Source organism: Camellia sinensis, chromosome 10 (genome assembly GCF_055761805.1).
Source record: "Camellia sinensis isolate YWXY chromosome 10, ASM5576180v1, whole genome shotgun sequence".
NCBI lineage: Eukaryota > Viridiplantae > Streptophyta > Magnoliopsida > Ericales > Theaceae > Camellia > Camellia sinensis.
In genome coordinates this window covers 180,381,682-180,406,486 of record NC_138970.1, presented here as the reverse complement: position 1 = coordinate 180,406,486, position 24,805 = coordinate 180,381,682, and the positions used below count along the sequence as shown (strand labels likewise).

Below are 24,805 nucleotides of genomic sequence, written 5' to 3'. Positions count from 1 at the left end.
GTTGGGAAAAATCACGCTACCCGTTCGAGCAGGCTCCCGAACAGTAGATGTAGAATTCTTGGTCGTCAAGCTGCCATCGCCGTATAATCTCATCATGGAATGATCTTGGTTGCATACAATGCAAGTCGTGCCAAGCACCTACCATCAGCTGCTACGCTTCCCGACGGAGCGCGGTATTGGGCAAATTCGCGGCTTCCACAAATCGGCACAAGCATGTTATCTTCTTGCTGCTAAAATGCCAAAGGAACTGCAGGTGAATTCCATTGAGGTCCCGGATCAAGAGAGCCTCGACGATGTTGGACAGCTCCCAAATGAAAAGGCCACGGAAGGTTTAGACCGAGTTGAAATCGATAGAAACCCGGACAAGTTCTTCATGATCGGCTCCTCCCTAAATCAGGCCGACAGACAACATTTGGTCTCTTTCCTGCTCAATAACCTGGATGTCTTTGCCTGGACTCCGTATGAGATGCCGGGTATCGATCCGTCAGTTTCTCAGCACCAGTTGAATGTTGATCCAAAATGCAAGCCGATTATTTAGAAAAGTCAGCGGTCAGGCGCAGAACACATTGCCGCCGTTGTTGAGGAGGTTGACAGGCTACTTGCCGCCGGGGCAATTAGAGAAGTAACCTACCCTACGTGGCTCTCTAATACAGTGGTGGTGAAGAAGAAAAATGGGACTTGGCGAGTGTGTGTCGATTTTACCGACCTAAACAAAGTCTGCCCTAAAGATTGTTTTCCCCTACCTAGAATCAACCAACTTGTCGATGCGACGGCTCGCCATCAACGTATGAGCTTCCTTGATGCTTACAGAGGCTACCATTAGATCGCTATGCATCCAGAATACTAGGACAAAACTGTATTCCTCACCCTAAGAGGAATGCTACAAGGTCATGCCTTTTGGGCTGAAGAATGCAGGGGCAACCTACCAAAGACTGGTTACCGCCATGTTCAAGGAGCAACTCGGCCACACTATGGAAGTGTACATTGATGACATGGTGGTCAAGTCCAAGGAAGAACAGAATCATATAGCCGATCTAGGGAATACATTCGGCATTTTACGAAAATACAAAATGAAGCTGAATGCTTCCAAATGTGCGTTTGGAATCGGCTCCGGCAAGTTCTTGGGCTACATTGTCAACCACCGAGGAATCGAGGCCAACCCGAGGCAAATTACAGCAATCTTGGAACTCCGCTCCCCCCGTTCAGTAAAAGAGGTTCAAAAGTTGATGGGGATGGCCGCCGCACTCAACAGGTTCATCAGTCGGTCCACAGATCGCTGTCGACAATTCTTCCATACACTACGGCAGGGCAAGGCTTTTGAATGGTCCGCCGAATGTGAAGCCGCTTTCAACGAGCTCAAGACCTACATTCGTTCAGTACCACTCTTGTCAACACCTGCTGCTGGTGACTCGCTCATTTTGTATTTGGCAGTCTCCGACAGGGCCGTCAGCGCCGTACTGATAAAGCAAGAGCTGGGGGAGCAGCGTCCAGTGTATTACATGAGCAAGGCTATGGTTGACACCGTAACACGCTACCTTCCGCTAAAAAAACTCATCCTTGTCCTAGTCATGGCGGCAAGAAAACTGGTGCATTACTTCCAGGGTCACAGCATTGGGGTGCTAACAGACTATCCCCTCCGATTAATACTATGAAGTGCGGAAGCGGCAGGACGTGTTTCAAAGTGGGCTCTTGAATTCGGTCAATACGACATTTAGTTTCTACCGAGAACTTCAAGCAAGGGACAGGTTCTTGCCGACTTTGTTGCCGAATTCACTGGGGGTCTTGCCGATTTCAAGTCCGGTGAGGAGAGTCGATCGGAGATGAACTGGAGGATTTATGTCAGGGACATTTGGCAGTTGTACTGTGATGGATCATGCAACCAACGGGGCAGCGGAGCAAGAGTTGTGATCATGGCTCCGGATGGCGCAATAATTGAGCAGGCCGTCAAGCTCGGCTTCGAAGCGTCAAACAATGAAGCCGAATATGAGGCTCTTTTAGCCGGTTTGAGGAATGCACATCTTCTGGGCACTCGGCGTTTGCTTGTATTTTGTGACTCAAAACTGGTGATCAATCAGCTAAAAGGGGAGTACGCGGAAAGAAACGACCGTATGGCGGCTTACATGAAAACGGCCAACTCCTTGCTGGCAAAATTCGACCATCATGAGCTGAACCAGATAACACGTGATCAGAACACACATGCAGATGCCCTTGCTTGCCTAGCCTCTGCCATTAACTCGGAGATTAAACGAACCATCGAGGTAGGATTCATCCCAAAGCCGAGCATTGGCTCTTCGGAGGAATTCCAGGTCAATGTTGTAGAACTTGGACCAAGGTGGATGGATCCCATTGCCGCATTCCTCTCTTCCGAACAGCTCCCAGAAGACAAGAAAGAAGCGCACAAGCAGCGAAACAAAGCTTTGCGCTACTACTTGGACCCACAAGGAAGGCTTTATAAAAAATCCCTTTCTGGCCCGTATTTGGAATCTGTGCACCCAGACAAAGTCGAAGAGTTTTTGAATGAAATACATGAGGGCAGTTGTGGCACACATTCTGGCGGGCGGTCGTTGGCCCACCAAGCCGTGACATAGGGATATTACAGGCCAACAATGAGAGCAGATGCTGAATGCTACATGAAAAAGTGCGAACAGTGCCAGAAGTTCTCTCCTTTGACCCACCTGCCTGCTGAAGAGCTGAGCTCCATAACCAGTCCATGGCCGTTCGCCCAATGGGGACTCGACATCGTCGGACCACTGCCTTGTGCCCCGGGTAACAAGCGATTTTTGATTGTCGCGACAGATTATTTTACAAAATGGGTAGAAGTAGAGGCACTAACCCACATCCGAGACACCGACGTGAAGCAATTTGTTTGGAGAAACATCATAACAAGGTTCAGCATTCCAAGAGCACTTATCTCAAACAACGACACCCAATTCGATTGTGGCGTCTACCAAGAGCTGTGCAGCAAGTACGGTATACGACCTTACTTTTCTACCCCGGCTTATCCACAAAGCAATGGTTAGGCCGAAGCCTCTAACAAATCTATCTTGGATAGCATCAAGAAGAGGCTAGAAAAGGCCAAAGGCGAATGGGCCGAGGAATTGCCAAGTGTGTTATAGGCTCATCGAACTACGCCAAGGCGGTTTACTGGGGAAACCCCATTTGCTTTCTGCTTCGGAACCCAGGCCATCATACCCCTGGAGATCGGCCTCCCAACCTTGAAATTGGCAGTTTTCGATATGGGCCGAAACGATATGATGCTGGCCTTGGACTTGGTCCTAATTGAAGAACGAAGAGACCGTGCCCTCGCATCCATGGCACAGTATCAACAGCAGCTGGCTAAGTCGTACAATCAACGTGTTCAGCTGCGCCGCTACACACCAGGAGAGTTGGTCCTGAAGAAGGTACTGCTAGCCGCCAAGAAACCGACTGATAGAAAATTAGGTCCTAACTGGGACGACCCCTATGAGATTGATTCGATCGCAGGAGTAGGGGCATATCGGCTTAAAGACATGTCAGGAAGGAGTCTGCCACGGCCTTGGGATTCCACGTATTTACGCAAATTTTATCATTAACCCGACTTATGGGACATAATGCTATGTACATCTTTTTTCTTCTATAATACAAAGATTCCCGTTCATTTATCACACGTAGTTCAAAGGTGCCCCATCGGCGCAAGTCGTCTTTGGGCCGAGAAAGCCTCTGGATTCGGAGCGCCCTGCGTGGATATCACGATTGGCCAAATCAAAGCTTCTGGATTCAGAGCGCCCTTGGCGCAAGGCGTCTTTGGGCCGAGAAAGCCTCCGGATTCGGAGTGCCCTTCGTGGATATCATGATTGGCCAAATCAAAGCCTCCGGATTTGGAGCGCCCTTCGTGGATATCACGATTGGCCAAATCAAAGCCTCCGGATTCGGAGCGCCCTCGACGCAAGGCGTCTTTAGGCCGAGAAAGCCTCTGGATTCAGAGCGCCCTTCATGGATATCACGATTGGCCAAATCAAAGTCTCTGAATTCGAAGCACCCTTGGCGCAAGGCGTCTTTAGGCCGAGAAAGTCTCCGGATTCGGAGCGCCCTTTGTGCATAGCACGATTGGCCAAATCAAATTCTCCAGATTTGGAGCGCCCTCAGCGCAAGGCGTCTTTGGGCCGAGAAAGTCTCCAGATTCGGAGCACCCTTCGTGGATAGCACGATTGGCCAAATCAAAGCCTCCGGATTCGGAGCGCCCTCGGCGCAAGGCGTCTTTGGACCGAGAAAGTCTCCGGATTCAAAACGCCCTTCGTGGATATCACGATTGGTCAAATCAAAGCCTCCGGATTCGAAGCGCCCTCAGCGCAAGACGTCTTTAGGCCGAGAAATCATCCGGATTCGGAGCGCCCTTCGTAGATATCACGATCGGCTAATTGGAGTCTCCGAGTTCGGAGTCAATCCAAATATTTGGGCCGAAAAAGGACCCGCAGAAATTACGCATGTGCCGAACAAAATTTTCAAATTCCGAATAAGAATGTTCAAGCCGCACAAGCATCTAATATAAATAAAGGGCGTACTAATATAAATAACAAGTGCGCTACTACAAAGAACTAAAAATCAACCATTTTATTAAATTCAAATAGTAAATACATAACTTCACTTTTACAAAGCATTACAAAGTATTACAAAGTTTTCTTCGGTTCGTTGTCTTCTTCGTCATCGCTCTTCTCAATTTCAAATGCAGAGAAGGGAAGATCATTCTGTTGATACAATGGAAACGCCGAATCCAGCCCTATTGCCCGGAGACTCTCCGCTTGCTGAAGCGCCTTGATCCAACCGTGCTTAAATCCGCGATTTTCGCATCGGTAGACTTCTTCGGTGAGCTTCTCCTTGGTCTTCTGAATTTTGATCTTTCGGCCATCGTGGAAGCCTTTTTCATAGGCCGTTGTCCTCGCAGTCTCGATCGCAAACATGCTAGCCGTATTTCGATCGGCGATCGCATCGTTAATCAGCCTTTGAGTAACCCTCTCTTCAACAATCGAGTTGGGGTGGCTGGTCGATTAGGGCCCCGCAGACTTGATTTTCCTTAGTTCGCGCTCGGCCTTCTCGACACGAGCCTCCAATTTCTGAATGCGGTCATCTTTCTATTCGATATCGCGGCGAACGACGCGGAGACGCATGCCAATCTCGTAAGCCGTGTATAGTCCCCTCACCGCCCCGTGAACGCCTTCGCGAAACACTTCGAAATCCTGTCGACCTACCATCGACTGCTGAACTTTGGACGGGAAAATCTGTTGAGCAAACTCGACTGCCATGTTTAGATCTCGAATAATTGAGTCCGCTTCTGTCATTGGTCTATTACCCATGAAGACCGCGAAACTCAATGGATGAGGAGTCACGTCAGATTGCCTGCCTGGACCGAGTTGAGCAGACTTATGGTGAGGCTGTTTGTCCTTCCTGGGCGACCTACTCCGACGACGACGAGATTGGCGTCTTTCCCGATCCCTCAAAGTCCTATTGCCCATGCGTAAAGGCTCACCGCTTCGACTCATGGCTCCTCCCAGCTCAGCTAGCGTCTTCGCTTCTCCTTTGTTGTTGAAGAAAAGTTTATCTGACATTTGCGCTTATTTAATCTTCCTCGAAAGAGCTGGACTGAACCGCTGATTGAGCACGTAAATAGGACCCTCGTTCACGAAGTACACGCCCATTTATTACCTGTGGGGGCAGCACCTCTGAGGCAATCTCCTTAATGTCGAAGCGCCAAACAACCCGGTGCCGACCGGGTCGTGTGCCGAGCGCATGCCCCAGCCGTTCCACCAATCGATTCTTCAGCACCAGAATCATCGGCAAAATGTTATTCGGCGAGCTGCGATTATGGACCCGCTGGGGCAAGGGCAGATTCATCAATCTATTCGGCCCGCATACCCCAGCCGTTCCATGAATCAATATAAACGTGTTATTCGGTGTGCTGCGATTGTGGACCCGCTGGGCTAAGGGCAGATTCATCAATCTATTCGGCTCAAATGACCCAGCCGCTCCACGAATCGATTCATCAACAAAGAATCATGAAAATGTTATTCGGCGAGCTGCGATTGTGGACCCGCTGGGCCAAGGGCAGATTCATCAATTTATTCAGCTCAAATGCCCCAGTTGTTCCACGAATCGATTCATCAACACAAGAATCATCATCAAAGTGTTATTCGGTTCCTAAGCCTGCCGCCTCACATAGTCTTGAAATTTTGTCATAACTACTGATGCTCCTAATTGTCTACTCAATCAACAAACAATACGAAAAATGTCTGGAAAAGCATATAAAATTTTTATTCATAAAATTGAGCGCTAACAGCGAACATTTTACATATGAAAATCCAAAATAGACGAAAATCTACTAGACAAAAAAAAACATTGAAAATAAGAAAAGCCTAGCAAAACTAGAATGTCTCCCAAATCAAGTCTCAAGGTCAGACTCAAGCGGCTCAACATCCACTTGCTCGTAAGGAATTGGCATGGCCAATGTAACTCTAGTGGTAGCAAAGGCTTTGAGCCAGCTGTGTTTGAACCCCCGATTCTCGAATTTGGGAACCTCTTCTACATAGTCCTGAAGGGCGGAGTTTTTTCCCGCCTCAAACGCCGCCGAAGACTTAGAGTCGGTTTTCTCCTTGGCCTGCTTCAACTCCTCAAACTCGGCCTCGAGCTTGGCAAGCGCCTCCTTGGCTAACTTGAGCGATTCCTCGCTCGCATTTTCCCTCTTCTCGGCATCAGCTCCCGTGCATTTTCCATGGCGGCTCTCATCGCCTCAAACTCCGCCTTGCTCCTTTGACCCTCGACTTCAAATTACAAACGGCCAATCCTTTCCACAGCGTCATGCTGGCGGTGGCCCAATTCTGCAATCTTTCCAACCGTCTGCAAAACAAAGGATCATCATATGCCGAGAAATATCAAATGTAAACCGAACCAAAGTGTCACATACCAGAAGAGCCGATTGGGTGGCTAAAGCTACTGTCACCAAATCCGGCTCGAAACGAAAGGTTGCCCTGTCCGCCGGCAAGGAGATCGAGGCAGCCAGGCTTAGGGCCACGGCTGGATCTTTCAAAGCCGACGCTTCGGAGGAGATCAGCACATTTTTTATCTTTGGCTCGATAACAAAAGGAGCAACCACGGCCGACTCCTCTAAGTGTGGCCGCTTTTCAGTAGGAACCCCTTCGAAGCCGTCCTCACCCTCTGTGTTTCACTTTTCGCCCCGTTCTTTCGAAATCGGCTGTATTTCCGTAATCGGGCGATCGACCTCTTTTTCCGTCTCGGCTACGACGACGTGAGCCGTTTCTTCTACAACAGCCGGGGCAACAGATTCAGACGGAATAAGTCCGGAATGAACGACTACGGCCTTTTGTCGGGCGGCCAAGCGTTCGGCATTCCTTTTTCGTGCCGTTTGCGTCAGGCTTTCCCCAACCATATCTTCAGAAAAATCGCCGGGAAGGTCTCCCAAGTTTGTAAAGATATTTTCGTAGGCGTCCCCTCGGCCTGATGTAGATGGAGGGTCAGAAGAGTTCAACCTGGCTTCCTCAAAGGCCGAATTTATGGCTTCGTCAACTTTCGCAGCCAACTCCTCTAGGTCCTCAACGATTGGTTCAACCACTTGTTCGTTCTCAGAGTTAGATGATTCGAGGCCGATCTGTCTCAAGTTTTTGAAGCTGGGGAAGATCAGGGTCGTCAGATGGTCATCGCCTCGCACGATGGGAATGTTGTCTGCCGCCGAGAACGTCGTATAGGTGGGCTCGTACCGCAACAGAATATGGGCTGCCCTTCCTTGCTTTTTAAGGTCTGGACGGCTGAAGAACTGTAACGCAGTCTTGATTTCTGCGAGCACAACTTCGTCGTCTGAGGCCAACACTCTCTTCAAATCGCTGCCTGCATAAATAAAATAGTCAGGTAAGATACGGTGCCGAATAAATGCATACGTAAATGACAAAAAAAAAGTGATCCGGTCGGCCACCTGATTTGCCTTTTTGCCTTGGCACAGGATCTAGGCGATCTTCCCCTTCGCCGAATTCCCAATTGCCTCGGACTACGACCATCACGTCATCGACACGCTTGCTAGAGCTAGCAAGCATGGTCACTAAGTGGTGGTCAGTATCCTTGGCTCTAAGAAAGTAGCGTCCTAGCCGACCAATAGATTTGGCAAGGACGTGATAGTGCCGAATGGCGGGGATACCTAAATTAATTCTAAGAAGCCGATTTATTTTTACAATTCCCATTATGATGTGGAAGAAGTTCACATTGGGCTGGGAAGGGATGAGACCCCAGTATCGAAGGACGACCCTCAAAAGTGGGTGTAGAGGAAAACGGACGCCGCCCTCAGCAATTGATAGGAGAGGAAAGACGATCGAGTTCTCATCTTCCCTCACCATATCAGTGGTGCTGTCTGTCAGAAGTGACAGATGGACGTCGTCGGGGATGGAGAAATGGCATTTAAAGCCGAAAATTCGATCCGCAGAAAGGAGATCCTTCAAGTGTTTTGCCATTTTTTGGCCGACCCAAGGATTATAGAAAAAAAAACTAACTAAAAGCGAATAAAGAAAGGGATCAAAAAGAATGTAGAAAAAAGAAGACTTACAGGAGAAGAAGGAAAAGGTGAGGAACAAAGGGTTGCAAAAGCCGCGGAGTACAGGAGTCCCATTAGAAGGTGAGCCAGATATCTTTGAGTATGCAAAACACACATTCGAAGAGGCAAATTCAAATCGCATTAAATGGAGGCAGCGTACGAAGGGGCGGGAAAACGTTGCAATGACCAAGGAGCATGAACGCGTTCTGACACGCATCGGGAAAAGGAATAACCGTCGAATTTCTAACCTCCAGACCAGGAGCCAAACACACCGACTAAACTGTTGCTAGTAGGGTGTTTGGGGGGCAATTGTGGGAGCCGAATAAATTCTGGATCAACGAGAGTAAGATAGGTTGGCACCGAACGTGACTTCTATTTGGCATTTACCCTATCCAGTTGAGGGGCCGAGTATAAGAGCCGGCGTTCCTACTAATAAGTGCCGTGTAGGAATGCATTATAGGGGCTAGGAGTGGGCCAGGCTCCCAGACCCAAGGAGAATACTATATATAGGAGACCTGCAATCTTGGAAAGATATGTGTGATAATTGTGGTATTTAACTTAGAATATAAGTAACCTAGAGCTTGGGATTGACTTGTCCGTCGGAGTGCTAATTCCGGCACGTCCGACCAGAGTGTTTATTTTCTTTCAGGTGACTATCGAAGGATCTCGAGCGCTCCCCAGGATCAGAAGAGTATTTCCAAAAACCACTTCTCCACAGGTGCCATACCCAGGATGTCTAATTTTGCGAGTTCCCTTGCGACGTGGGTGTTCTGCAACCTATGTGACACCCTCCACAGTAGCTTGATGTCTGTCTTGCTTCCTTCTACGAGGAACAGGGTCCACAGGCACACTAGGTAGTACTCGTTCATCAACATGTGATCCCCCTTCCCCACAATGTATAACTCTCTTGGTAGACAATGGAATCCCATCTCCGCTCTGAGTACCTTCCTCTTCAGATTGTGTAATGGCAGATACTGGGACCTCCTTGTGCGATGCATGTGTAGTCTGAAGATGTTGCTCATCAGCATATGATCCCCTCTCTTCACTATGTGTGACTGTCTCGGTAAAGGCTAGAATCCTTTCCTTGTGACGTAAGGGTTCTGCAACTTGTGTGACACCCTCCTCAGTAGCTTGATGTCTGCCTCATTTCCTCCTATGAGGAACAAGGTCCACAGGCACAATAGGTAGTACTCGCTCATCAACATGTGATCCTCCTTCCCCACAATGTGTAACTCTCTCGGTAAATAATGGAATCCCATCTTCGCTCTGACTACTTCTCTTTTCAGAGTGTGTAATGGCAGATACTAGGACCTCCTCGTGCGATGCATGTGTAGTCTGAAGATGTTGCTCATCAGCATGTGATCTCTCTTCACTATGTATGACTATCTCGGTAAAGGCTGGAACCCTCTCAGGTGATTGTGTTAGTCCGTCTCTAGCATGTAGAGCCCCTACTACTGTATGAGAAACACCCTCCTTAGAATATCTGACCCCTTTTTCATGTTGTTCTGTCATTGCAATCCCAAAATCTTCAATGCGGATATGGATTTCACACCAATCATTTAACATGGATCTGAGGTATAGTATAGAGGTAAAGTCCCTCTCAACATGTACCTCACTATCTACCTCATCAGATGGTTCTGCCTTTGCATGTGCGTGAACGTCAAGCTGTGGTGGAGGTACCTCTACGAAGAGATCTTGCTTATGAAGAGCCGCAAGTGCCTGCCTAGCCAGTGTGCCAATATGTGATCCCTCTAGAGATGCGTTACATATTTGTACCAAATGACCACTTTAACAAACATAACGAAAATGTTAAAATTGAAAAACCATATTGAATATGAGTAATAATGTTGACAAATAAAAATATATACGTACCACGAAATCAAAATGTACATGCAACACGACTAATGTATTGACGAGTGATACGTCGATACCATAACATGTAAGGATCATCATCATGCATATTACCATCCCATGGTTCACCTATAGCAATGCGGGTTTGACGTTGATCCCATAATTGAATCCACTCTTTGTGATGCTTCATCTAATCTTTAGTTATGGTCCCACGAAAATCGAGGTCATAAAGAGCAATGACAGTGTCACAATTGTGAGGTATGGTCTGGCAAAATCCAAATTGTCATTGTACTCTATCTGCATCTCGACAATGAAAAAACAGATCAATGGAACTACTGCTTGTCATATATCTGCACCATCCAAACAATATGGTGGAAGCCCCTCAATGAACTCAGTACTGTAAGGTCGCCACACCACCTACAACTTAAGAAATAAGTATAAGTAAAAAAATTGAGCAATATAAGTAACTCATGTTTACTACTGTAAAACATAAACAGAACACTTACCAATGCAAAGGTTTGTCTCTCCAAGGAATAACAATATTGACGAAGGACATAAGTGAAATCTCTCGAACATTAAATGCATCTCGCCAACTAAAGATTTTAAATAATTGAGTATATTATTAATCAATACTATAATAATGTCTAAATAATCATAGTAAATTAAAATATAATAACATGTAAATGATTAATATCGTGTGATAAGCGGACCGTCTACTATTGGCTGTCTAAGAAGACGATGCGGAGCAATGTGGGGAAATCTATACCACGCCTAGATTTGAACAAGGATGAGAAAATTAGAACTGTCACGCATACATTCGCGAGATGCACGTCATAACTCTTGATACAACCAAGCTAGTGTTGCACTCCACCAACTGTATTCCCCAGTAGCATCAAAGTCCTTTAGTAAAGGCAAAAACATCAATTACACCATATTACCATATTTGCCTGTAAAAATGCTACCACCCAAAAGCTGGAGGGTGAATGCTCCAGCATAGTGCTGAACTGTGACATTATCAGCACCAATGGGTAAGTTACCATAAGTTTGGGAAAGCCACATCATGTTCAACCTCGAGCCTTTGAGCTGGTTGGTAAGTGGAACTATCCCTAGAAGACGATTGCATATAGCAGGCCAATCATAACCAGTATTCCCTGTAACAACATTTCCATCAACCCATAGTCCAGATAAGATACTGACATCTTGCAATGTGATGGTTGCCTCCCCAGATGTTAAGTGAAATGTGTGTGCCTCCGATTGCCACCTCTCTACTAGTGCAGTAATAAGATGCCAATCTAATTGTATGAATGACACATGGATGAGTCTAGAAAATCTTGCTCTCTGTAAGTATGGGACTATGCGTGCATCAGGGCATCCCATACGTGCTATCGTAGCGTCGCGAGGTCGACACGTAAGTATAACGGAGTCAACATCATCGTGTGTAAAAATAACCTAACAATTAATACAATTTCACTTGACATATAATTTAATGATTTAAAGCAAAGGAAGTGTCACATATACGTACCGAGGCAATCCGTGCTAAAGAGGATCGGTGAGACTATTGTAGTGTTAACACAGTAGGATCAACTGGACCTGGGTCCATCGCTACAATAACCTACAAATAATATATCGAACATGTAAACATCAACATTGTGTTCAAATTTATCATACAATAAATGTGAACAAAATAAATCAATAAACTTGTAATTAATTAAAATGAATAATATCTTTTTATTAATGGATCACAACAAGATATTGTAGTCAAATATGTTAATAAAAACTATGATAACTAATTTAAATAGAATATTAGTATCTCTGTAATCTACTTTTTGTGCACTCACACATAATAGAAGGACAATTTCATTGTAGTACAGTTTAAAGAAAAAAGTTAAAGCAAGTTATCTCAATTGGGATGCAAGTGGATGCAACGGCTGATAGCTATACTAATCATGAGTTGTTTTGTCTATGTTCTATTAAGGCCAATTTTCATCATGTTTTGTTATTTAATTGTATTGTTGATTTCAAACTGTAAATTCAGATTTTTATTTATTTATTTATTATTTTGTATCCTATTATCTATTATATTCTATTATACAAAGTTCAATTCAATGAAATTTGTTTTCATGAATTCTTTTCCACTATGACATAGAATTCTATATTTTAATGGATGACGATATTTTTATTACCTTGGCAGCAACATTGGAAACATCAGACACAACATTATATCAGAAGGTTAAACTATTGTAACTAATTACAAAGCATGTTCGATGCTAATATAGAAATAACCTTCCTAGCAATACTTGGCATCATGAAATATCTATGAGTCAGGCAATTATAAATAAAATAAAAAAGCATGTATGGAATAGTACAATGGGGTGTATGTGTGTGCAAGGCATCACCAAATATCACCAAAATGCCTTCATAGTTGGAGTTTTTTTTAAGAGTTAATGCAATTTTGTACTGAAATCGCAGCTTCAAGATGCAATTTCAATTTTAAATCGCATTATTAATATGCGATTCCAAAAAGTGAAATAATTTGAAAAAATAGTGAATTCCATTATAGAAAGCCAAAAATTTCATTTTATGTGAACTACAAAAAATAAATATCACATAATCTCAAAAATCCAAATCAGCAAGTTTTTATTTTTATTTTTTATGTGAATATTCCAAAAAATTAAACTATCCTTGTAAATAACCAACTTTTCAAACTATTTCTCAAACTAACTCACTTTTTAAAATCGTAGGTTCAAAAATACAATTTCATGGTGAAATCGTATCTTCAACATACAATTTTATATTGACATGACCAACATCTATATATCAGTAAGTCAAGTGAATATGAAATGGCATCTTCAAAATGCAATTTCACCATGAAATTGCACTTTGAACATGCAATTTTATGCTGGAAAAAAAAATTATCATTACTAATATTATTAACTGGTTTGACCTAGATTGTTGCATAATAAACTCACACTACAACAAGTTGGGTCTTGAATGACGGATTTTTTTTGTCTCGAAAGAGCTAATTTCGTCACTATAGATATTTGTGACGAAATATTTTCGTCACCAGTTTCGTCATTGAATGTTTGTCACTAAAAACCACCATGACGAAAAATAATTTTGTCACCAATGAAATTAATTCAGTGACGAAATTTGTTGTCACCAATAAAACAGGATTTTGTCGCCCAGAATTATCATTTTCGTCACCAAATAATTATTCAGTACCATATTTATAATTTTAGTTGACGAATAAATTTGTCACAAATGTTGATCATTGATGAGGAAATAATTTCGTCACAGTAAGATGCAAAGCTGACGGAATTTCTCGTCTCCAAAAGTCATACATGGGTGACGAAATATATTTCGTCGCAAATATATTTATATACGTGATGAAATTTATTTTGTCGCAAACATATATATATATATATATATATACGTGACGAAATATATTTCGTCACCAAACGACAAAATCAATGAAAACTTTCATATATGCGCTGCAATAAATTGTCACAAAAAATGTTTATTAACGACGAATAATCACTTTGTCATAATAACAAGTTCAAATGACGAAATAAATTCGTCACTAAACCTGTTCTATATTTTATATTTCAATTTCAGTTATTATTTCACAAATATCCTTGCTCATATCCCTATAGCCTTTTAATTGTACTAAGAAATCCACTAGCTATTATACATCACTCCACAAAAAAATTTAATAAACAATTTATATTATAAATCAAAATATATCCATCAAACAACTTTAATAATATAAACCATTAAGTATAACAAAAAAACCATCAAAGCAAATCCCAAAATGAACTAACGTAGAATCCGCAAAAAAAATCAACACTCAATCTTGATTTGCAACTACAACTGATGTTCAAGAAACAAAATTCAACAATTGATCTTCATTTGCAAGTATGCTTCCAAACGTCATCAAAAACCAATCTACAAAAAAAAAAAAAAATAAACAAAGAAAACATTAATATATTATCAAATACATCTGAACTCATATATAAATAATTTTATTTTATAAACTAATTTAGTAGAAATGCATCTAACAAATCAAAACTTCAAAGAGTTGAGGTGATCCTTGATGATAAAGCAACACGGATAATATAAGATGCCAAAAGATTACAAGAATGCCATATATCACTATCACTAATGGTAAAATATATATATATATATATATATATAATAGCTCCAAAATATAACGTAGCTTTAAGGTACATTTGATTCATGACAATGGACTATATTCATTCATTTGGTCACTCGCATAATAATAATGCAGAAGCACTTGCCTCTGGAGACTCAATTAAATTAATAAATAAAGCAAAAATGAAAACATGATTTTCCAGTGGAACAAAATGAGGCAAATCAAAAGACCAGCATTTACATACCTGCCAAAGTAGAACTTTTTGATAACGTATGCACAGAGTAATCCAATCTGCAAGAACAAGTAAAATGGCTTACAGATTTGCACAAATATTTTCTTTTGTCAGCAAGAGACAACTCATAAGCAGCATACATTAAGTTTTGAGTGGAAGCAGCAGAAACCATGATAGCTTTAAGAGCATATCTATGAGGCCCAAAGAAATCTTTTTCCTGGGGCGTATGCAGTCACAAACCACTCTAATAAGCTAAGAGTGTGTTTGCATTAAAGGGTTTAGAATTCTAGAGATATTTGAAATAATGATTCAAAATCATATAATTTAAAATCCAAAAAACTCTTCTTTGAACTAGTTTCATATATCTGGATATTTGCCTACTTTCAGTCAAACTGAAAGAATTACAACATAAGACTGTATTATTAAAAATTCATAGAATCATGTAACAAGGATGGTCATAATTTTGATGAGCTAAAAATAAAAGGAGAAAAAAAAAAGAATATGAAAATACGAGTCCTTTGGTACACAACTCAAGCTAGCACCAGCTAAAAATAAAGTTTGCTAAATATTCCTCCTTTGCTTCTTATATAGTCCAATTGAGCACAATGAAGACAATATATGATTGGTTGGCTAACACGAATTGAATGTTTGTGTCAAACAACAAGGACAGCACCACTAAGAGGGAGAAGTTGAAGCCTCAAGAACAAGAGATAGACCAACAGATATGAATGTAAGTTGTGAGAAAGCACATGATCTCAAGAAAAGACTTCTTTAGCCAGGACAAAGTGGTTGAAATGTGGCTTCACTAGGTTGAGTATAGGGAAAACCTTCAAATGTATCAATCTATACTAATATATAATGGGAAGCCTCAACATGGTGTCCACATTTTCTGGAAGTTGTGTCATGGTAGTTTTGTTGACCAAAAAACCATACTATTTGATGAATTTGGCATTTTACCCATAGGGGTAAACATGTAATATACAAAACCTTATAAACTAGTGAACTTAACAAACCATTTTCCAAAGGCCACGTTCTCATGACAGTTACATTCTTGAGAAGGCCATGTTCTCCTCTTTACTGTTCCATTTTTCGCTAGAAAAAGAAGACATTAATTATGGTGGCTTTGTTGAGCGAAGTATTTTCCATTTTCGCTGCTTTCAAGTTTCATCTGGCCTTCCAAATTGCACATTGCTATAGCTATAGACGGATTTGAGAGATATAATTTGATATGATTTTTCCAATTCTTAACACACTGAAGAAAACATTCAACCATATAGAAAGTAGGACAAATGAAGAAAGTACAAATGATTCATTATGCACTGGATTTCTGCAATTAAAATGTAAGTATTCCTTTTATCTTTCGTATCACATTTGCACCCATATTCGGTTTCACAAACTTTGGACCCAAACATGGAAACTAAAATTTTACATTAACCATACTATTTCCACAGTTGAAAAACTGTTACACTTCTCAGATTTTAAATTCAATCAGCATGCATATACATCATGTGTGCCACCATCTATTAAAAGTCCTTATTATGCTAAACCATCCTAATGATATATACAAAACAGCAGCAATCATAAAGTGATATACAAACTTAACCAACCCACTGCCTGAGACTCAATAAATGTTCTTTCATTTCTTCTACTGTAAAAAACTCAATCAAAGACACACCCATTATTAATCACATCACTAACTTAGAGCAACTCCAACACTGCCTAGCAAAAATACACAAAAAAGGTAAACACATAGTCTTGTCTCTACTTTGGTTAGTGTGTCTTTTAACTAGGGTCATGCTAAGTAAGAATTTTGATAATGAATCTATTTTCATTAAATACATCTTCAAACTTGTTACATCTTAGTTAATAAGTAGTCAAACTGTTGTACTTTAACTAGTATATACTAACCAACATGAGAAAAATAAAAAGATAAAACAAGCGAGACTTACCGAAAAGGCGATATACGAGTTCATGGGATACCTCCTCCTCTAAATTGTCCTTTGAAACCTTGCTTCTTAAGAAACTCCATGATGCTTGATGTCATCTCAAAATTCTCGTCAATCGACCCATTCATCTTCCCTATCTCTTTATTTTGTGATTGAATTTCCTCTTTTTGTGCTTGAATTTCCTCTTTTTGTAACTTAATTTCGTCCTTTTGCTCTTGTATTTCCATATCTAGACGCATCACATAGTCACTATCAGTCGAAGCACTAGTAGTCCTAACAGAAAAGGAACGCCTCAACCCAAGTCCTTTAACATATCCCGACCTTGGCTTGAGCACCTTCACAGATAGCTCCTCCGGAGTAATTGGAACCACACCAGGTTGGGAGCAATGTTCAGCTTGGATCTTTATCATATTATCCTGTCATTTAAAAAAAAAATGAATAAAGAGACAATAAAAATTGCAATCATCCTCATACAAAAGGTAAGTATACATACATAATTCTTTTCGCACTCCGGCGAATAATTTGAAGCCAATAAAAATGGTAAAGTAAACTGTGTTCTCTATTATATCAAAGTCAATGGCACACCCTTATCTAATGTTACTGTAACTACTTCAAAGTCAATTGCTAAAGTAAACTGTGTTCTCTATGTAAACCGTGTTATTGTAATGGCACACCCTTATCTAATGTTACTGTAACTACACCCTTATCTAAAGTAAACTGTGTTCTCTATTACATCAAAGTCTCTGTTATATCAAAGTCAATTGCTTTCTAGTAACTACTTCAAACCCTGCACTCAAGAGGTTTCAGAAGCAAATTCAAAACAAATTACTTTGTAATGACCACTCAGAACATTTTCCTTTCAACCCACACAAAAGGAAAAAGTACTAGTAAAACGTTGCACATGTTGTGAAAAATACCTTAAAATTAACATTGCATAGAAGCTGAAACTTTGAAACATAATTAACTAATCAGAACATCAAAAGGGAAATATGGTTCAGCTCATGGTTGATTAAACGGTGTTCCATGTCATGTTTGTCATTTCATTGGCTAGAACCCGACCTATCTTCATAAAAGAATGAAACAATACAAGAAAAATAAAGGAAAAGAAAAAACAATATAGTTCTAAAATGACAGCAACCATAGTAAGAGCACTAATTTGCAAACTAGACACACAATAGTTTATGCAACTTGCTATGATTTATGATGATCGCTTGCCCCCTTAAACCGACCTACAAGTGGGCCATAAACATTACAGTTTTTGGGAAAGGCCCAAATATTGGTTAGCCATTAGCTTTAAACTAAGCATTTAGAGATTCATACATGGAACAGAAGGTATAAATTGGGATGATTGTGACTGGAACACATTTGTTGCCATTAAGAGCCTTGTACAAACAGCACTACCAGCAGCCACACAGATACAACTATAGCTTTGTTCCTTACTCTCAAGTTGATGCTTTTCCTTTCTCAAGTTATTTTCTCTTTCTCACAGTTACATTTGCTCTTCCATTTTCTTGTTTCTCCACTCTTTCCTACCTTTGCAGCTTCTTCGTTCTTCTCATAATCCTGAATTTTCTTGTTTGCACAAAACGGATTGTGGTTTCTTATGTTGCTTCTATGGACCAAGTTGCTGATATATTTACCAAGCCTTTACATGTCTCTTGGTTCCAGATGTTGGTTATTAGTTAGTTACTCTTCTCTTTCTTTAACTGTTATGTGTGTGTGTGTGTGTGTCTAGGCTCATTTATGATACTGCTCTTGATAGCAATTCTAAAGTGAGGTCTATTGTGACTAATAGTGGGTGGCAGTGGCCCAATGATTCCTCTTGGGAGGTACAAGAGATCATCTCCACCACTCCCCCTGATTTGACACCTTCCCTGTTGAGAGCTGACAAAGTTATTTGGGTTCCTAATAAGGATGGTAAGTTTGGTATTGAGTCTGCCTGGCAACAATGGAGAACCAAGTGGCCTAAGAATCAATGGGCTGGATTCCTCTAGGGTCCTCATTCCATACTTAAAGTTAGCTTTATTGTGTGGATGGTTATCCTTGGTAGACTCAATACGGGTGATTGGCTTACTATATTTGGCATTAACATTGCCTCCACATGCCCTCTGTGTGGGCAGATTGGGGAAGATCATAACCACTTGTTTTTTCAATGCCCTTTTTCCTCTAAAATTTAGGCTGCTATCCTTGGGAAATGCAATGTGAACTGGACTTGTAATAACTGGAATGATTGGGTGGGTGTGGTGGCTAGAGATTGCAAGGGTAAATCTCTATCTACCATTATTAAGAAACTTGGCCTTTGCTGCTCTGTTTATCAAATCTGGTTGGAAAGAAATAACAGGGTGTTCAATAAAGAAAGGAAGCCTGAAGAGGTTGTCCTTCAGAGTATCATATGTATGGTTAGATACAGGTATCTGGCCTTGAAGAACATCAAGAATTCACCCACTGATGATTGGTTTCAGCAAGAATGGAGGCTTCCAGCCACCATTCTTAAATTGAGTGGAGTGTAGCTTTCTGAGGGTTGAGTGTTGGTGAGTTACCAATTGAGGGTTGTGTGATGAGAGGCTCTACAGGGAGGTGTACTAATCTTTATATCTATATCTGTTACAGCAGCAGGTACAGAAGGATGCTTACCAAGAGTGAGGGATGTGAGTTCAGATATAGTGGGTTGAGTGCTGTGAGCCTGAAAATGTGTGTTATACTAATGCTATTAACTCTCTATAATATTCTTTCAGGAATTTGGTGCAGGTACAGTGGCAAGAACAAGGAAAACCTACATGAATAACTTCAAGCTTCTCAATATTTGCACCTAATGTTTGTAACCACTGACTGGTATTCCCTCAATAAACCTTGTCTAGTTAATTGAGATGGATTTTGAGGCTTTAAAGCGAATTTTCAAATGCCTTTTTCAGGCTGGATTACCATATGCATTGGTTAAATATCAATAAATAAGCTACCTAACCATAGCTGACACTGATTTTTTCTTTTCTGGTTTTCGTCATGTGTATTTGCAGGCAGAAGTAATTTTCTAATAAGTAACTCTTTTAGCAGTTTAAACCTAACCAATTAGTCAAATTTGCAATGTTGGCAATAATGCAAGACATATAATGACAATCATGGTATAAAGTGACCACCGTATCAACTAGTAGAGCTTTTGTTTACATCTTTAATTTTTTAAGTGTTCTGACAGCTTTATATGACATCCGTAATTCAGGGATAAACAAGATAAATCAAGTCAATGTGGGTTATTCATGATAATGGTAAGCCATGACGAAAGGAGTAAGCAAAATTGGGCATTGTATTATCGCAAGTATGCAGTACCAAAGAGGCAAAAATTGCATAAAATGAGTCTTCGTATGAAAAAAAAAATGGAAGTCATTTTTTATTTCGCAAATCAAGTCTGATTTTTGGAGGGGTAGATGAGCATGTATGTACTCATACTGGCAATTATTTTAATCAATGATATAAAGAATACATATTAAAGCTCCCACATCAGTGTGTTATGCTCCTGTTTGCTGCTTAATCTAACAGAAGTGCAGTAGTAGTTCCAATCCCCAAATCAGTTATTAAAGAGACTAATCTTTTCTTTTTTATTCCTCCCCTATTCTTGGGGTGTAAATGTAATTAAATGATGATTGATAATCAAATTCCTTTGCTATGTTTCCGGACAGACACCAAAATCAAGCTAAACAAATGGAGCGTAAATGAAAGTAAATGATGGTTGATAATAAAATTCCTTCACTAAGGTTTCCAAACAGACCAAAATAAAGCTTGAATTTGAAACCATTTTAAATGACGCATGTATTTCCTCTTGTGTATTAGAAGTTACCTATCATGCGTAAGCAGTGCTGTATTGGAGATTAAACATCAAGTCTCGGCGATTCTCCATACCCATTCGAATTTTGTACTTTCTAGCCAGGGACTCGACCTGGTCATCACTCTCGTAGTCCATCTCTCGTATACATCACCTTGTGACCTTTTTTAGCATTTCCCTTGATGGTTCAAATCCTGAATTTACCTGCTCATGAGGTTGTCATACAATATATTAGTTTGGTTGCATGAACCAGTTGACTATGCAGAAACTAAAGCCAACTCTCTAAAAACACGGGAAGAACACAGTTACCATCTCATTGATAACAGAGAGAGCTGGTTTTTGGTCTCGCTTAACAAGATGAGTGTTAACAAACAGAGAGTATGTCGTTGAGTTTGGTTTCATGCCCTTACTTATTAAGTGGTCAAACACACTTGAAGCTTCAGATGTCTGCCACAGAAAAAAGACCATCACTAGTGCTAAAAAAGGTCATCGTATCAAACACCTAGTTTATAAGGCATGTTTGGAAGAAGGTTTTCTTCCATTGTTTGTTGTATGAGTGCGTGTGTGCATGTGTGTGGGCAGGGGAGAATAAGTGTCCACCATGTTGAGCTTTACAAACGCACACTTCAAAGCATTGTATGAATGGATGTTGGGGATCAACCCAAATGCGCCATCAACTGCCTCAAAAGTCTGGTAGGCCCGATCAACATCCCATGTATTTGCACAACCTAAAATTATACAATTTAGTGCAGCAACAAATTTGTAAGAAGGATCAGCTTGGCTCAAATTCTCCAGTTGATAGTAAACCTGAGTAACATTTCAATAGTACAAATCAATGACAAGCTAAAAAAAATTAAAATAATAGTAAAGTTGCATAACCAAGCAACAACACAAGAAAACAATAGAAACACTATCATTCCCAAGGTCTGAACCAGTCATCTCATCTTGTGAATAACATAATACAAAATGCGGGCACACAAAAAAGAAAAGAAAAGAAATTAAAATTAAAATGGTATATGATATATACATACCAGTGCTCATTTATACGGTAGGCAATTTTTCAACTATTTCTTATCAACATGTGTGGTATTCATTCTTCAAAAAACTAGTAAATATTGTTTGATTCTTGTTTTCCACATGCAAAAGAAGAATAAAAAGAAGCAGGAAAGGGCAGAGAGAGGCTTTGTGTATTTCAAAATCTCTTTAGACTAATCAAATGAACAACAAAAGAACAAATAAAATGAACACCAATCAATTTACTTTTAGCATCACTTTGAAACAAATTCAAGAGGTAATACAAGAAATGCTGACTCAACAAAACAGGACATTGCAACAATATAGAAAGTCAAAAGATGAGCCAGTATACACTAAAGTTATATGGTGTTTGAGGAATAAAAGCGTACTGAATCTAAAGTCACAAAGCCATCCTTGGAGCATGCCATAACTAGTGGATACAAAGAGGTAAATGGAGAGAGCGGATCCTCTTCAGCTTCCTTAGCAGAATTTCTATAAGTAGTCTCAAACCCATGCAGAGTACTAAAGGCCTTCTGTAGATTCCCTAAGGAAGCATGGGCATATATCTTAGCAAGGTAAGATTCTGGGTTTGGAACCTTTTTTTGGCGCAACGCACGCTTAAGGATTGCCCATAATCCATCAAGGAGTTTAGCATTGTACGCAGACACGACTAGTCCTTCATCTACAGAGAGCAGAACCAGTGGCCTTACATTCTCACCTCATGCAATCCATTTGGCCATGAATTCCAGGGCATAATAAGCAAACTCACTACTATCCTCTTCCATTGCAGCATCTGCAATATAGTTGCACAGGTTCCTGGGTGGACAGAGGGCTTTGTTCTGATCCATTTTCTGATAATGCCCCATAATGTCACATATTTAGAAAATGCACCAACTACGATAGAAAATTTAACAATTAACTAAAAGAAGATACATATACCTTGCACCTCTCAATAATTGACACCAATGTATCCATCATTCCCTTGTTAACACAGTTCGCACACATTCGGTAAACATGTTCACTGATAGGATATACCCAGATTTTAAAGTCAAATCTATATATTTTAGGGCAGCGTCAATCTGGTCTGTCAATAACAACATGCCAATGACCAAGTCATATGACTCATCATCAGGCAGAGATTATTTGCAGCATCCTGATGACAACAAAGCAAACATCCATCCATCAGATAGTAAATGCATGAACAGAAAAGGATATTGGTTCCTAGCATAGGAGTAGGAGAAAACCTTCAATACTAATATAGACTGGCATTGGAGGTTTATACAAATGAAGAAAATGCCAAATGGGGAACAAACTGCCTCTTCCATACTCACCCTCCTAAAAGGAAATATGTAACATAGCGCATAGGTGTTCAAAGAAAAATTGGATGCATTGACAGCTCACCTACAATCACAACTTCTGAAATTTAAGGATGAGGAAAGGCAAATTTAACAAGTAGACAAATCATGTGCCCAAGACTTGTATCTAAGTTCACAACATACATGATAGTTACCTATTTTCGTGGCTGTAACATTGCTGTAATACTCCAAACAATACGAGAACTCCCCATTAGCTCTCTGCCCCTAGCCCCCCAAAAGCGTAGGGCAGAAAGCCTATTAGGGAGTGAGTGATGGAAGCAATTTTTCATCACACTAATATATCAGCGTACTACAGATACTATTTCAACTATAGCATTACATAACAATATCAGTGATTTTCTGAAACCAATCACAACTTTCAAACATAACAAGGAAATTTCTCAGGATGCAAAAAATAGGGAAACAAAACAGTTTGCACAATTACTTGATATTAGTAAACATAATTAAATAGATAACAAATTTATGGAGTTGGAGTAGCATAATCAAGCCGCGTCAACTAATAAACCTTTGCTAGAAATCTATTGACAATCCTTTTTTTCCCTACTATCTACCACGGATAATTAGTTAACTTCCTTGAGTGTTAACCCCCCTTCCTTGAGTCATCATTTCATCAATATGCTATTCAGAAACATGTTCAATTAGGAAAAACTGTGAAGGCAGCAGAAGTCAATCAATGTTGTGAAAACAACCAAGCAAATAAATAATTCTCTACCTGCCTACCATGGATAAACATTAACAATCAAATGAATCGTGTCTCCACCATTCAATCTGAAGAAATCACAACCTTTAAATGCAAAATACAGTCCCAACAAACCACATATGGGACATTGCAGTTTCGAAAATTAGGGAAAACATTAATTCTGGAAATTAAGGAAAACAGAGATAGAAAAGTAGAGAATTTGAGTGAGTGAGTAAGTGAGAGAGAGAGAGAGATGACCCATACCTGAATATACAAAACAGAGAAAACGAATAATAAGAGGCATTGATGGAAGAGAACACGCGACACTAAAGGAGATGGGAGGACGGGCTCGGAGATACAACGTCGGTGGCGCCACTAAAGAAGAAGAACAGGCGACGGCGGCGGAGAAGAGCGCGCTGAAGAAAGAGGACAAAGCGCTAACTCATGTTTTGTTTTGAGAGGGAGAGAGACAAAGATGAGAGAAAAACTCATAAACACAAAAATAAAAAGGGGGAAAATTTGTAGTCTATTTTTTTTCATTCCCCCCAATATGGCAAAATTTTTCCTCCAAAATTAATGACAAAATAATTTTTTCATCAAAAAGTCTTAAAATATTAAAATTTATTAGTGATAAAAATATATTTCTCACCAAATGACATTAAAATATTTCAAATCAAGTTTCTAAAAATATATATATATTTAAAATTATTGGTGACAAAAATATATTCCTCATAAATTAGTTTATAATTGGTGACTAATTTTTTTCTCACTAAAAGTGTCAAAATTTTGGCGCCATCCAAAAAAATTAGCAGGAAAAATTTCGGTGATGAAACTTAATTTTTTTTCTTACCTAAAAGGAAGTATTTATTGACGAAAATAAATTTCATCACTTATTATTTTTATTTTTTTATTATACGTGACAAAATTTATAATTCCTCACGGATTATTTTTATTTAGTGACGAAATTTGTTTTCTTCACTAATTTATTTACCAAATCAACAACAAAGCCAGATTATAAGCTAAGAAAATTGTGAAAATTGAAAACCCATAAAATATTTGAAACAACTATTAAATTGATGCAATACAAAAAAAAATGGAGAAAAAAGAACTCGAGTTTGATGCAGAGAGTGGAGTCCTGTGTATACAAGAAAGGCCACCGGTAGCGTAGGCGTTG

General features: G+C 40.3%; 1 long non-coding RNA gene across 1 annotated transcript; it reads right to left on the bottom strand.

The window, feature by feature from the left end:
* Positions 1-14,691: 14,691 nt before the first annotated feature.
* On the bottom strand, positions 14,692-21,363 carry LOC145801794 (uncharacterized). Its single transcript, XR_014343444.1, has 4 exons — positions 20,872-21,363; positions 20,578-20,766; positions 16,752-17,164; positions 14,692-14,861 (listed from the first exon to the last, which is right to left on the bottom strand). It is a non-coding gene; the product is annotated as an uncharacterized LOC145801794 (long non-coding RNA).
* Between the last annotated feature and the right edge of the window lie 3,442 nt (positions 21,364-24,805).